At 36.0% G+C, this 14908-nt stretch overlaps 1 protein-coding gene across 1 annotated transcript in view; it reads right to left on the bottom strand.

The window, feature by feature from the left end:
* Nucleotides 1-14908, bottom strand: part of LOC150107097 (DDB1- and CUL4-associated factor 5) — a 302448-nt gene that overhangs the window by 240288 nt on the left and 47252 nt on the right. The window lies entirely within an intron of this gene.

Raw genomic sequence — 14908 nt, 5'->3', positions numbered from 1 at the left:
GAAGGTTCTATTAAAGTAGCAGCAAAAAATCTGATGTAAAGAAAAATCTGGTTCTTGTTAGAGATTTAACCAGAGGAAAGTAGGAAATCATTCCCAGGCACATAAATATGTTTTGGGAAAATCTGCTGTTAGATTTGTACTCAGGACATGAATTAGTCATTAGTAACATGATGTTCCAACTCTGAAAGAGTAAAACATGTGGCCAGAGTGAAAAGGTTTAAACTAATCAAATGAACATTAATTACTAGATATTCTGTTATAAATATCACAAAACACAATCACAGTGCATTAAAACCGAGAGAATAATAAGAAATACAAATGCGACAGACTAAATGCCGCAACAGCAGTTACCTTTTCTAGATGTAGTTATGTGTACCAGGTTTAAAACTAATTCAGAGGGTTTCATCTTGATTGTGAGAATGTAGAGGGTGGGGGCACAAATATGCAATTAGAAATTACAGGTTTCCAAACTTGTAAAAGGTTCAGAGATTTCTTTGAATAGACAATCTTGTCTGAAGATACTTAGTGAACCAGTTTGGTATTATTGAAAAGGATTCTATGACTAGTATCAGCTCCATGCTAGATAATTCAGACTTATGAGGCTTACTAATGCCAAGAGTATCCGGAATAAACGAGAGGAATTGGTGGCGCCGATAGCATCAGCCTGGCCAAAGATTATTGGGATCATTGAGACGTAGTTGACAGAAGAGGATATAATAACAGGAATAGAAGTAGCAGGGTACAGCATTTTTTGGCAGAACAGGAAGGGAAAGCGTGGTGGTGGAGTACTGCTTATGATAGTGACGACTTATGTCCTCTAAGAGTGGAGGCTTTGGAAGGCAGTGACACTAATGATTTTGAAAGCATATGGTGTGAGGTAGAGATAGGCAAGACGGGATATTTAGTGGGGTGTTGCTACAAACCAAAGAGTACAGAAAGTGGGGACCAGGAGATGTTGAGACAGTTGAGCTTGGCAAGTGCAAGAAGAATGATTGTTATGGGAGATTTTAACTACAGCAGTATAAATTGAAAAGAGGAAGATGCATGTAGCAATAACGGAATGGAATTTCTAGAATTCATGAGGGACAAATGTCTTAGGTAACATGTACAAGAGGGAACAAGAGGTTAAAGAGTTTTCGATTTGGTCATAGCATCAGAAGAGTTGATAATAACTGATATGACATCTCTCCCACCATTTGGAGAGAGTGACCATGTGGTTTTGACTTGGAAGATGAATAGACATGCAGGAGTATCAAAGCGATGGGAACATATGTGGAATTATAAGGCAGGCCATTATAATAGTCTTAGACATCAACTTGGGGAAGTTTCATGGAGGAAGGAATTGGAAGGCTGGGATATCATTAGTGCTTGGGAAATTGTGAAGGAATATTTGTTAGCAGCAATAGTAAGCTGTATTCCACAAGTGAAGAAGAGGACACAATTTTTTATAAAGTGGATGACAAACAATATTAAACAGGAACTGCATGTGAAAAAGAGGCTATGGAAGAGATATAAGGAGACAGGTGAAGAGCAGATGCATGAAGAATATAAGACAGAGGCCAGGAGAGTGACTAGTATAGTAAGGAAAGCGAAACTGGAATATGAGAAGAGATTGGCCCTAAGATCCAAAGAAAATCCAAGGGAATTTTTTAGCTATGTGGCCAGTAGGATGAGAAATGATTGCGGAAGAATGACATTGTGGGATAAAAATGGGAATAGAGTGACTGATGCAGAGGACATTGGAATTGTTCAATGAACACTTTATTGGTATATTTCATCCTGGAGTAAATTTTAATACTAGCGGGATAGGGCAGGTTCGAGGTTTAGAGGTGCAGAGGAGAACATGTTCCAAATACTGAGTACTCTGGATGTCAGTAAAACTGTGGGACTGGATGGTATTTTACTGCGAATTTTGAGAGAATGTGCTAAGGAAATGAGAGCTCCTTTGACCTGGTTTTTCAATGAAAGTCTAGCTACGGGAAAGATGCCCAGGGAATGGAAGGAAGGTAAGAAAGTGCCATTGCATAAGGGCAGTAGCAAACTGGAAGTGTCTAATTATAGACCAGTTTGTGTGTCATTAGTAGTTGTTAAGATCTTGGAGAAATTAGTTAAGGACCGTATACAACATTGGGCAGATGAGGGTAATGTTATCTGTGAGAGTCAACATGGATTTGTGAGGGGGCGCTCTTGTTTTAGTAATATGCTAGCCTTTTATAATAAAGTTACAAGAGCTGTTGATGAGGGAAAGGCATATACTGCCATTTTCTTGGATTTAGAGAAGGCATTTGACACGGTGCCACGTGATAAACTGATATTTAAGTTGCAGCACATGGGTTTGGATGTCAGGTTGGTCAACTGGATTCAGCATTGGCTGCCCGATAGGTATCAGAGAGTTGTGTATGGTGGGGCAGTTTCAGGGAGGCAGAGGGTTACAAGTGGCCACAGGGCTCAGTGCTGGGACCTATATTGTTTAACCTTTATATCAATGACATTGTCAGTGCATGCAGGGGGATATTCAGTTGTTTGCAGACGATGTGAAGTTAGTAAGGGTTATTAGTAATAGTGCAGATGTGGTAGTCATGCAAGAGGATTTGAATAAGGTAGACAGATGGGTAAATGAATGGGGTGTCAGTTTAATGCAGCAAAATGTAAGGTCTTGAGGTTTGGGACACATCGATGGGACGCTGCATACTCTATTGGAGGAGATATACTAGAGGAAGTAGCAGAGACAAGAGATCTGGGGTTGAGGATTGATAGAAACCTGAAATTCAAGGGACATATTGCAAATGTGGTGAAGGTAACACAGAGGATTACTGCAATAATGAGAAGGATGCTGACCTGCAGAGATAAAAGTGTTATCATTCCATTGCATAAGACCTTGATTAGACAACACTTAGGCTATTGTTCTCAGATTTGGTCCCCAGGATTTGAAGGGGATAAATTAACTGTGGAAAGGGTACAGAGGCAGATAACAAAGACAGTTTCAGGACTGTACAATATTAGTAATGAGGATCGGCTGAGGGAATGAGGGCATCCTCATTCCCTCATCAGCTGAGTTTGGTGGATAGAAGGAGAGGTGATATGATTGAGACTTTTAAACTGTTGAGAGGTGGTTACAGGGTTGACACTGGGGAGTTCTTTTGCTTGGTTGAACAGCGGGAAGGAGTGATGACAAGGGGGCCATCTATGGAAGTTACGAAAGGAAAAGTGTGGGCAAGAGGGTGAGAAGTGGTTTCTTTGCATGGAGGGTGGTTGAACCGTGGAATGCACTGCCTGATAGAGTGGTGAGAACGAGAACGGTCAATGAGTTTAAGGAGTGGTATGATAGACTTTGTGTTTCCTAGGAAGGACCTCCAATGAGTCTTTTGACTCCTTGGAGGCCTAAATAATAATAATAACAACATAATGGAGATGTTCAGAGATGTACTTCTCAACTGAATGACTGTCTGACCAAAGTAGATCAAGTAACAAGAACATTAAACTTAAACCTGATAGCAACAAAGGGACAAACTTGTCTTTAGAAGAAGGTAACAGCAGCTGGATTTGGTTCCTATATTTGAAGGTGGCAATGAGCTGAAAATTCTTGAGAACTTCTGCAACACGTTCATAAGTACCTTCAATATATGTGGTATGGGAATTCAGAGGATTTCATCTTGATTTGGAGGCTGTGGAGAAAAATGGTCAATGTGAGTCACTTGGATTGCAGCCATTGAATGTAAAGATCATCTAATAGCCAAGGTTTCTTGTTGGAGAAGTGATTCAGAAGAGCCATGTTGAGAACTGTTATTAGAGATTAAATTACTCCATATTTTTGGGATAGCTGATGAGCAGACGTTTGGCACATCTAGAAAAAGTAGGTTTTTGACAACTGATATGGAGAAAGAAATATTAATTTCAAGCTTAAGGTGACTATCAAGATAAGATAATCCTTATTATATTTCTTTTCAAGAATAAATTTCATTTTAGGATGCAGATTTTTTAGAAAAATTTTGCAGAAATATTTTTTGTAGAAATACTTTTAGTTATTGATATGTATTTTTTCAGGTGACAAAAACGCAATCAAACATAATGAATGAAAATTTTCTTCAAGATGTACCAAAAAATGTTGGCAAAACAGGGATACAAGACATGGTAGGTCAAGTGAAATATCCAGTTAAAAATGAAAAATAAATAAAACTAAATTAAATTTTATAAAAATCTCTGCTCCACCCATGGTACTAATGTACTACAGGTTTACAACCTTTCATATGTGGGAATCAAAAAGTAGATGATATTCTGAAATGCTTAAATATGGAGGCACAAAAGTTTTTTTAAAACTACAATACTGTATAATTCAAACAGATGAATTACAGATAGTTTTGTGGTATAGTTCTCACTATATCAAATAAAAAGGAAAATGAAACAGGATATAAGAATTACAAAATGATCTCCCTAATTGGAATTTCAGAACACATTTAAGCAAATATTACTTGATAAGAAGCTAAGGAAAACAGCTGAAGAGAAAATAAGCACCAGACAAGCTGAGCTTTAGAACAAGTTGGGGTGCAAAGGTTAGATTTTTTATTTTTCAAACCATGAACTCCATTTAAGTGTTCTATATTTAAAGCATTTTTGATCTCAAAGCACAGAATAAAGTGCCAAGTGAAAAACCTTTGAAAAATATGTGGTGTGGTGTAAATAGACTCCTAGTTATAACACCAGCTACTTAAGTTGGCTGGTGATCAGTGGTGTCAGATGGCACCCAGGGAATGATTCGTGCTGCGGCAATATCCAGCTGTTTGCATTTGTCTGCAATCCAAATTGAACTGCGAACACCAACAATAACTTAAATCAGTGGTCTCAAACTCAAATTGCATGCAGACCAAATGCACTGAAAGCAGCTGATGGGCTGGAATTTTATTTTTTAACAAAATGAGAGTGAATATATATATATATATATATATATATATATATATATATATATATATATTGAACCGTACTTACACCTAATGTATGGATACCACCCCTTTATAATTATGAAACCCTTTTATAACCTTTATAACTTGAGAATAATAATTAATATAACCAAAATAAAAAATGATGGTACAACACGACAAAATTTCATGCCGGCTGGGGCGTCGCCCGGTTAAACAAGGCCCCCGTTGTTTTCACCAGGGAACCAGGGCGAACAGCGAAAAGTCAGCTACTGGAACAAATCTGAAAACAAACCCCAACTCAACATCACCAGAGTTAAAGATCGGTACTATCAACGTAAGAAGCCTGAATAGCAAAGAAATGAAGCTAGCTGAGGAATTAGATAAGTACCAGATCGACATAATAGGGGTGACTGAAACAAAAAAGACCAAAACTGGTGAGATCTTTCTGAGCAATAAATACAAAATGTTATATTCAGGCAATGACAATCAAGGAAAAGAAGGAGTAGCCATAGTATTCAACACAAAATACGAGGCTAATCTTCTTGAATGGCAGTCAGTCTCAAGTAGAGTAATGTGGGCAAATATGAGAATGGGGAATTGGACAATGAGACTTATTTGTGCCTATGGTCCCACAGAAGGTTCTACTAAGGTAGAAGTGGAGGAATTTTTTGAGGCTTTAGAAAAAGCAACTGACACAATGAAAAAGGAAAAGTTGGTCCTTGTTGGGGATCTAAATAGTAGAGTAGGAAATGATTGTGTGACATACAAAAATATTTTGGGAAAATTTGGAGAAAAGAGCAAAGCTAATAATAATGGCAAATATCTGTTGGATTTCTGCTCAGGACATGGACTGGTTATTACTAACACCATGTTCCAACATAAAAATGTGCACAAATTCACATGGAGAGAAGAGGCTAGGAATAAGAAAAGTCTCATTGACTATGTTATTCTTGATAGTGATGTTTTCTCCCTGGTGCAGGACACCAGAGTGTACAGAGGATTTGAAATTGGAAGTGATCACTATTTAGTCTTGAGCAGGATAAAATTGAATTTCATATTGAAAAGAATAACTTGTAAGAAAGTTTTAAAGCGAATAAAAGTTGAGCAGCTCTCAGATGTGAACTGTAGACTAAAATACAGAAATATTATTGAAAAGAAAATGAAAGAGTTTGAGAACAGGAATCAAGCCTTGGAGATTCAGTGGCAAACTCTGAAGGAAACATTGATTGATTCTGCCAGAGAGGCATGTGGTGAGGTTGTGTGCAAGGATAGAAAAATTAGAACTTCATTGTGGACACAGGAAGTTAAAGAGGCAGTGAAGGAAAAGAAGAAAGCATATCAAAAGTTCCTGGCAAATAAGTCAGCTTTTACTCTTACAGAATACAGAGACAAATGTAAGAAAGCTAAACAGTGTGTAAAACTAGCTAAACAAAAGTCATGGGAGGACTTTGGCAAGAATATAGAAAATAAATATCAAGAAGGTGGCAAAATATTCTGGAGGTTGTTGAAGAAGCTTAGGAATGGAGGAAAGAGGGCTGTAAAAGGAATTAGAGATGATAAAGGTGAAATGAAAACAGGAGAAAAAGATATCCTTCAAGTATGGAGTAATTACTTTGAAAAACTGCTAAATGAAACAAGCAGTGATGACAGAACAGTGATAAAAAACACTGACCAGGCATGCAGTCAGGAATACATATCCATACTTGAAGTAGAAAAAGCCATCAAAGGCTTGAAATGTGGAAAGGCAGCAAGAGTAGATGATATTCGACCAGAAATGCTGAAGTATGGTGGTATAAGAGTCTTACAGTGGCTGCACTGCATAGTTTAGAAAGCCTGGACAGAGGGACGAATTCCCGATGATTGGAGTAGAGCTCTCATAGTTCCCATATATAAAAAGGGAAATAAAACTGAATGTGAGAATTACAGAGGTATTTCCCTACTGAGTGTTCCTGGCAAGATCTATGCAAGTATACTTGAGAAACAGTTGAGAAGAATTGTGGAAGAAGAGCTTGGTGAAAAACAAGCTGGATTCAGGCCAAATAGAGGCTGTCAGGATCAGATCTTCACTTTACGGCAAATAGTCGAGAAAGCATGGGAATATAACAAAGATCTGTATTTAAGTTTTGTCGATTTGGAAAAGGCATATGACAAGGTGCCAAGAGAGAAGCTATTCAATACGCTGCAGTTATATGGTGTCAATGGGGCATTATATCAAGCAATACTTAGTCTTTATTTGAGTTGTGAGTCAGCAGTTAGAATTGAAGGAAGTACAGGAAGATGGTTTAATGTTAAATCTGGTGTGAGACAAGGATGTACATTATCCCCTCTGTTATTCATTATCTATATGGATCACATTATGAAGGAATGTGGTATTAAATCTGATATCAAAATTGGAGATGTTAATGTCAGCTCTTTGCTTTATGCGGATGATGTTATACTTCTAAACAAATCCGCTACAAGTCTGCAAGATTCTCTGACTAAATTGAATAGCTGTTGTAATAGATATGGTATGAAGGTCAGCAATAAAAAGACAAAGACAATGAAAATAGGCAGAATCATTGAAAATGTCAACTGTGTTGTGAATGGAGAACCTGTGGAACAAATAAAACATTTCAGCTACTTAGGCACAATTTTCACTGAAGATGGTAAACTAAATATAGAAATAGACAACAGAATCAGCAAAGCTGGTATCGTGGGAAGTCAATTGAATAAATTCATATGGAATAAGAAAGAAATTAGTCGGAACACTAAATTAGCTGTATACAAGACTGTGTTCAAACCAATTTTAACTTATGGATCTGAGAGCTGGGTCAGAAGTAAAACACTTGACCAAAGACTAGAGACCGCAGATATGAGAGTCCTGAGAAAGATTATAGGCATGAACAGATGGCATCAATGGCAATATCATATTAAAAATGAGAATATTAGGAAAGAACTTGACATTGTCAGCATCCAGGAATGCGTTAGCAGAGCTAATCTCAGATGGTATGGTCACTTAAATAGAATGGGAGAGGAAAGATTAGCAAAACAAGTGTTCTCTGCCAGGTTGGCAGGAAAACGACCCAGAGGAAGACCAAGATATAGGTGGATTGATACGGTACAAAGTGCCTTAGACGATAGAAATATAAGATCTGATAATGTTGGAGTCTTGACAAGTAACAGACTGATTTGGAGGAAAATTGTAGATAGGAAGTTAGTAATGATGTAATTTTTTCATGTAGTAATGTCATATCCTGTACACCCCTTGAGGGTACATGGCAGGAATTTGATGATGATGATGAACTTGAGAATAAATAATGACAACCTATTCTCTTTCTTTTATTTATTAAATTTTACTTTGACACATACAGAAAAAATACATATGTTTGTATGTAAATAATTATAAACTTCTTTATTTCTTACTGCAACTTGACACGTGATGGCATTTCGATTCTGATAAAGTTTGTAGCCTTGGAGAAAAATTACTAGGAACTATCTTCATCACGGATTGTAGATGCTCATCGGTCAATCGGGTTCTTTTCTTAGACTTATTAATTTTCAACTGCGAAAAAAACTGTTCACATATAAATGTACTCCGAAATAAAGCGATTATTCTTATTACAAAAATTCGTAACTGAGGGTATTTATATTTTTGACAAGTAGGAATAAAAGTTAATCAAATCTGTATCTTCAATTCTTTGAATAAGATTTATATCACACTGTAAATTAATTAGCTCCATTTGTAGATTTTCTGGTGTGTTATTCACGTTCCTTTTTAATGGTAATGAAAATAATGTAAAATCGGACTCCAAATCATTAAAATCTTTCTTCAAATTCTTGTCATAATAATGCTATTTTTCTTGCATATGCTTGAGATTTTTCATTTGAAATAATAGGGCAGGATTTAAGATATAGGAGATGTATGAAATTTTTTTAATTCCAGTTGTGTTTCCCATAATTGCAATTTAACTTTAAAAGCTTTAATACAAGCATACATGTCAGTGATAAGTTTATTCTTTCCTTGCGGCTCTTTACTGAGAATATTTAAATGGCTGGTTAAGTCAACAAGAAATGCTAAATCTGTTATCCATGTATCATTACATAGCTCGTTGATGGTTTTATTTTTTTGCATCATGAAAATTTTGATTTCATTTATTAAATCAAAAAACCGTTTTGATACAGCTCCTCGACTTAACCACCTCACCTCGTTATAATAAACCATTTCTCCGTACTCACTTTCAATTTCTTCAAGCAATGCAACAAATTCTCGATGATTTGGAGCTCATCCACGGATAAAGTTTACTGTTTTAGTTACTATTTCCATAACATTATCCATCTGCAAACTTTTGGCACAAAGTGCTTCTTGATGAATAATGCAATGTATAGTGCAAAATTTATTCTGGAATTTTTTCTTCTTTCACTATATTTCTTAATTTTACTGCTACTCCATTTTTTTTTTTACCAACCATAGCAGCTGCACCATCACTTGCAAATCCAACCATTTTATCCCAACTTAATTTATATTTATCTATTACAGTTTTTATCTCAGAAAAATATCCTTTACACCAGTATTTCCTTTCATAGGAATTATTTCCAATAATTCCTCAATTACTTCAAATTCATCAGTAACACCTCATATGAAAACGGCAAGTTGTGCTATATCTGTGATGTCAGTACTCTTATCAATTGCTATTGAGAATGCTGCAAAATCTATATTTTTTTCTTTTAACTGACATCGTAAATCACTAGCGATTTCGTTAATACGTTCCGCTGTGTTGGCTGACAAACTAATATTTTTAAATAATTGTTGTTTGTCAGGACAAAGAAGTTCAGCAGACTTAATCCGACAATCTTTAAGGAATTCACCATCAGTAAATGGTTTTGATTGTTTTGTAACGATGTGCATGAGAGCAAAACTTGCGTGAACTGTTGCTTCACTGGATTTATTTGCTTCAGTAAAAAAATTTTGTTGTCGTTGTTTAGAAACTAACTTTTCTTCCCTCAATTTGCCTTCCAACATTTCAAATTTTTCTTCATGATTCATTTCGTAATGGCGACGTAAAGTGTATTCTTTTGGAACTGAATATTCCCTTATTACAAATAAAACATACAATTTTATTGCACACAACACCACAAAAGTACATAATTTCCCATTTATTTTGAAAAATACGTCCTTCTTCGTCCACTTTTCTTTTACTCTTTGTTAAAGACATGGCTTGCAGTTTAATCTCTTAATTAAAATCACTATTATAATTTTATTTACAACTTTAATTCAACAAGATGAATTTTCGTATGAAAGCAAAACTCAAGAGTTATGCACAATTCTAAACGATAGGTATTGATATAATGTAGATCTAACAACAAGCACAAATAAACAGGTTTTATAAGCCATACATTAGTTTGTCTCCATATATATTGCAATATGAACTGCACAGCTGTGCATCGGAAACACCAGAATACTGAAGCGCCACCAACTGTCGGCTGGCGAACTAAATTTACTGATTGTAAATTGTAAATATGGACTGAGCTTATGCGCACATAAGCTCAGTTCATATCTCTATGTCTCTAAAACTATAAGCACCGTATTTACAACAAGTACATAATTGAAATGTATTCGTGGGAATTATAAAATTGCTTCGGGGGCTGGATGCAGCCTGCGGGCCACCAGTTTGAGACCACTGACTTAAATGATGTGCATAACCACTTTCAGGCACCCAAGACTTGATGTTCTGTTTCTGACTGAATGCCCAACTTTCTGCTACATAAACCACAGCCCATCTTAACTGTGCAAATTACACTCTGTATGATTCCTTCTGCCAAGAGAAGTGATTGTGTCTTTATACATTCTGATATTCCTTGTCAAAGGATTTCTTAATCTAATTGAATACGATTTCTTTTTTTTTTTTTACCTCCTGTGGCTTACAATTTCTTTGTCACATTTTGTTTCATTCATCTGCTGCCTCTACTGTTCTCTCAGTTCTGAAAATCATTTTCACCTCTTTGATTTCCTATCTTTGAAGCTTGATTTCATTCAGTCCAAATTTCCAAACAGTGAGGTCATCTTTCTTGGTGATTTCAATTTCCACGATTCTAATTTGTTTCCCTTTTTTGAATTTCACTGGACCAGCTGGAAGAGAGGCAGAAACTTTTGCTGTAAGCAATGCCTTAAAACAGATTTCCTCTCCCTGCCAGAATTCCCAATAATCCTGTTCACTCACCCAACATTCTGCTGCTCTTGGTAATTCAAATCACAATCTCATCCAAGTTTCATCTCTGAAAAAGTATCTTTCCTTCAACTAGTCACTACTTCGTGCTCTGACATTACAAAAACACCAAGTGGGAGGACTTATGTGACTTTTAGTCCTTTCCATTGTCAGACTACTGTTTTTATTCTTCAGATCCAGATACCTGTTATGATATTATTACAGAATCAGATATTATTACTGACCAGTTACTTACTCTGTAAAAATCCCAAATCCAGCCAAACTTGGAATACTGCTCTCATATGGAGTGGTGCACCTAAGACCTCCTTCTTGATGCTTTTCAGAAAAAGGCAGTTCAGTTGATTAATGACATCTCTTACAGACTCTCTTCAGCCATTTTCCCACAGAAGATCAGTTTCTGCATTGTCTCTCTTCTATGAATATTTTCATAGCCATTGTTCAGCAGAACCAGCAGCCATTATTTGCCGGCCTGGTTAGCATATCTGCTCTCCAGCCAAAAGGCTATGGGTTCGAATCCCACCTTGGGCATGGATGTTTGCGATTGTCTGCGAAAATACTGGTGGTGGTTTACTAAAATAAAGCGCCAAAGGCTTCATTCTGGTAATACAAAATTATATAAATTAAGTGGATATTAAATCCAATGTTATTTCACAGCCGAATACAGAAACTATAAAAGTTTCGTGCGAAATTTTCACCAGAGAGCTTGCGAGAATACATGCAGGTGGTGAACAGTAGATGCTGTTGGAGTAGATGATGATGATAGTTGTAGTTGGTGGATTGAAGTGGAGACAGTTGTAGAGTAAGTGCCCTCTCTCGATGAGTCACTGAACTCCCTGGAGGTGTCATGTAATAATAATAATTATACTCACAGATCTACAGGAACTCAAGCAACAGCTGCTTAACATCCCTTTACAGTCGAACTGCATACTCACTGAACATGCTACTAATAGTCATCTTTCATTTCATCTACATCACCTCCATGAAACAGCCTCTACCATGAAGCATTTCCAAAGAACTACAACCTCCAGAAATTTAAGTAAGAATATCAACAGATTAATCTGCCCACACATATCATTTACTTGCTGCAGGCTCTTCTGCCTTTTGTGTGTGTGTGGGAGTAATAAAAAAGGTGATGCCGAACCAGTAAGGACAATAGTTAATAAAAGTGAGATTCAGCAAAATAATATAAAACACTAACAGTATGGACTAAAGATAATGGTTGCCACTTCAATGTGGCAAAGTGCAATATTATGCACTCTGGGATGTAAAGATTGCAAACTGTGTTACACTGATATTTCCATGGAATAGAAGGAAGGAACTCACAAGCTTAGGGAAGTGATGGTAAACAAGGAGTTGAAGTCCAAAGTAATGGATAAAGTTATCAACAGTCAATTTCTTCAATATCCGGAAAACTGCCATCTAATTAGTGACCACCAGTATGGATTTCACCAATCTACATCCAGAGGAGATTTCTGTTGCAAAAGATGCAAAACAGCCCAAAGGAACACAGAATGACAAATAGAGAGATAAATAGGCTGTTATTATTCCTTATATCCCTATGTATAAGACTTTCACATGGTCATATCTGGAGTGCATACACAGATCTAATTACTTTAGGTTTCTTGAGAATGTGGATGCTGGAGAAAATCCAGAGACAATTGACACAAAAAAGATCACTGGTGAAGATAGACTGATGGTTTGTGGATGACAAAGTTCAGGTTCACAGGCAGAAAAGAAAAGCTATGATAAAAATATGCAAGCTACTGCAGCACTTTCCTTTTATTTTTTCTTTTCAAAATCAGTAAGTATCAATACGCTTTTTTTTTTTCCTAGCAGGAAAAGTTGAATAAAAAGATATTGCACCCATATCATGTGTTACTGTTGATAAAGTTGGCAAGGCTCTGTAACATTGTGTACCAACCAAAAAAAAAAAAAAAGCACTAGGCTGCTGCATGTTACTATAACAAAAACAGTTAAATGGAAAATGACAAGCTGAGCTTTAGGCCAAATAGGGTTGGGGTTGATGAAAGCCAATTTTTACTTTACCACATATACTTGAGAAACTGTGAGAGGATAATTCTAATATGGACATAGGATCATCTTCTATTTAAATATTAATGATCACAAAAAAAAGTATAGAATAAGGTGGCAAGTGAAAACTTTTCAAAACAAAATATGTATGATAAGTGGGCTTCTATAAGGTTTATAGAGTAAATTTTGAAGAAATTTTTCAACATATGAAAATATGGAACAAGAGGACACTCATGGAAGTTAACAAGATGTGGTTATCAAGGGCATGAGGACTACTTTTTTTAACTTGGAGAATTGTGAATGAGTAGAATGGGTTACCAAACTATCTTAGATTACTTAAATATAAAGAGCCAATAGGCTTCATTTCGGCAATATAAACATTATTTAAATTAAGGGGATATTAAATCCCACATTGTTTTAAAACCGAATAAGAAACTCAAAGATTGGAATCACAGAGTTTCATGCCGAATATAGGAAACTATAAAAGTATCGGCGATTACTAGTGTGAGCTAATGCAAGTAGTCCTAGTACATAGTATAGTACAATCTCGGGCAACTCGCAGCAAAGGTGGTAAAGTTCTGATCAGTGGGAGCCTGCCTAGAAATACCAAGATTTTAGTAATACAGAGCTTATAAGTATTTTACCAGAACAAGTTACCATAAGGCGTTTTAATCTTACTAAATAAAAATCTCAGGATGAGATATAAATGTAGAAAGTATTTTACCTTGGGTATAATAAATGTTAAAGATGCCAAGCTATTTTAAACCTGGTTTTACTCCATTTCCCAAGTAAGCAAACAGACAAATAAGTCAAGTTTGCGCCTGCACGTATTTTCAAGTCTAGCTAACCCTCAAAGTAGTGCAAGTCAAGGCAACTCATAGTAAAGGTAGAATAAGCTCTGATCACTATTCTTAATATTTACCCTTAATGCACAGCCCATCTATTTGAGGAAATGTATGATGCTATGTATAAAAGGCAAGGGACCACTACCCAGACCGGTTTCGACCTTTACCTATACCCAAGGTAAAATACTTTCTACATTTATATCTCATCCCGAGATTTTTATTTAATAAGGTTAAAACACCTTATGGTAACTTGTTCTGGTAAAATACTTATAAGCTCTGTATTACTAAAATCTTGGTATTTCTAGCCTGGCTCCCACTGATGAGACCTCAATAAAGGTCGAAACTGGTCTGGGTGGTGGCCCCTTGCTTTAATACACAGCATCATACATCTCCTCAAGGAGGTGTGTGATGCTTTACCCTTAAGGCTGTGCATTAAGGGTAAATATTAAGAATAGTAATCAGAGCTTATTCTACCTTTACCATGAGTTGCCTTGACTTGCACTACTTTGAGGGTCAGCTAGACTTGAAAATACATGGAGGCGCAAACTTGACTTGTCTGTTTGCTTACTTGGGAAATGGAGTTAAACCAGGTTTAAAATAGCTTGGCATCTTTAACATTTATTATACCCAAGGTAAAATACTTTCTACATACATACATATATATATATATATATATATATATATATATATATATATATATATAAAAAGGAAATTAAATGACTTTATACCGAGAATGACAAATTTATTGTTAAGATATGACTAGTTTCATTGAAATACAACTTCTTCAGGTATCATTGGCAAAGAATAAAATAAAAAATAACAGACACATGAAAAAAATACATTAACAGATCTAATATAAAACACATAAGTACATTTAAAAAAGGAATGCGTGCTAGAGTTCCAAATGAAGTTG

The sequence above is a fragment of the Typopeltis vanoorti genome, chromosome 4 (genome assembly GCF_054136105.1).
Source record: "Typopeltis vanoorti isolate ZY-2024b chromosome 4, IOZ_Tvanoo_1.0, whole genome shotgun sequence".
NCBI classification, from domain to species: Eukaryota; Metazoa; Arthropoda; class Arachnida; order Uropygi; family Thelyphonidae; genus Typopeltis; species Typopeltis vanoorti.
The sequence above is the reverse complement of the archived record's forward strand: the minus strand, read 5'-3'. Positions and strand labels throughout refer to the sequence as shown.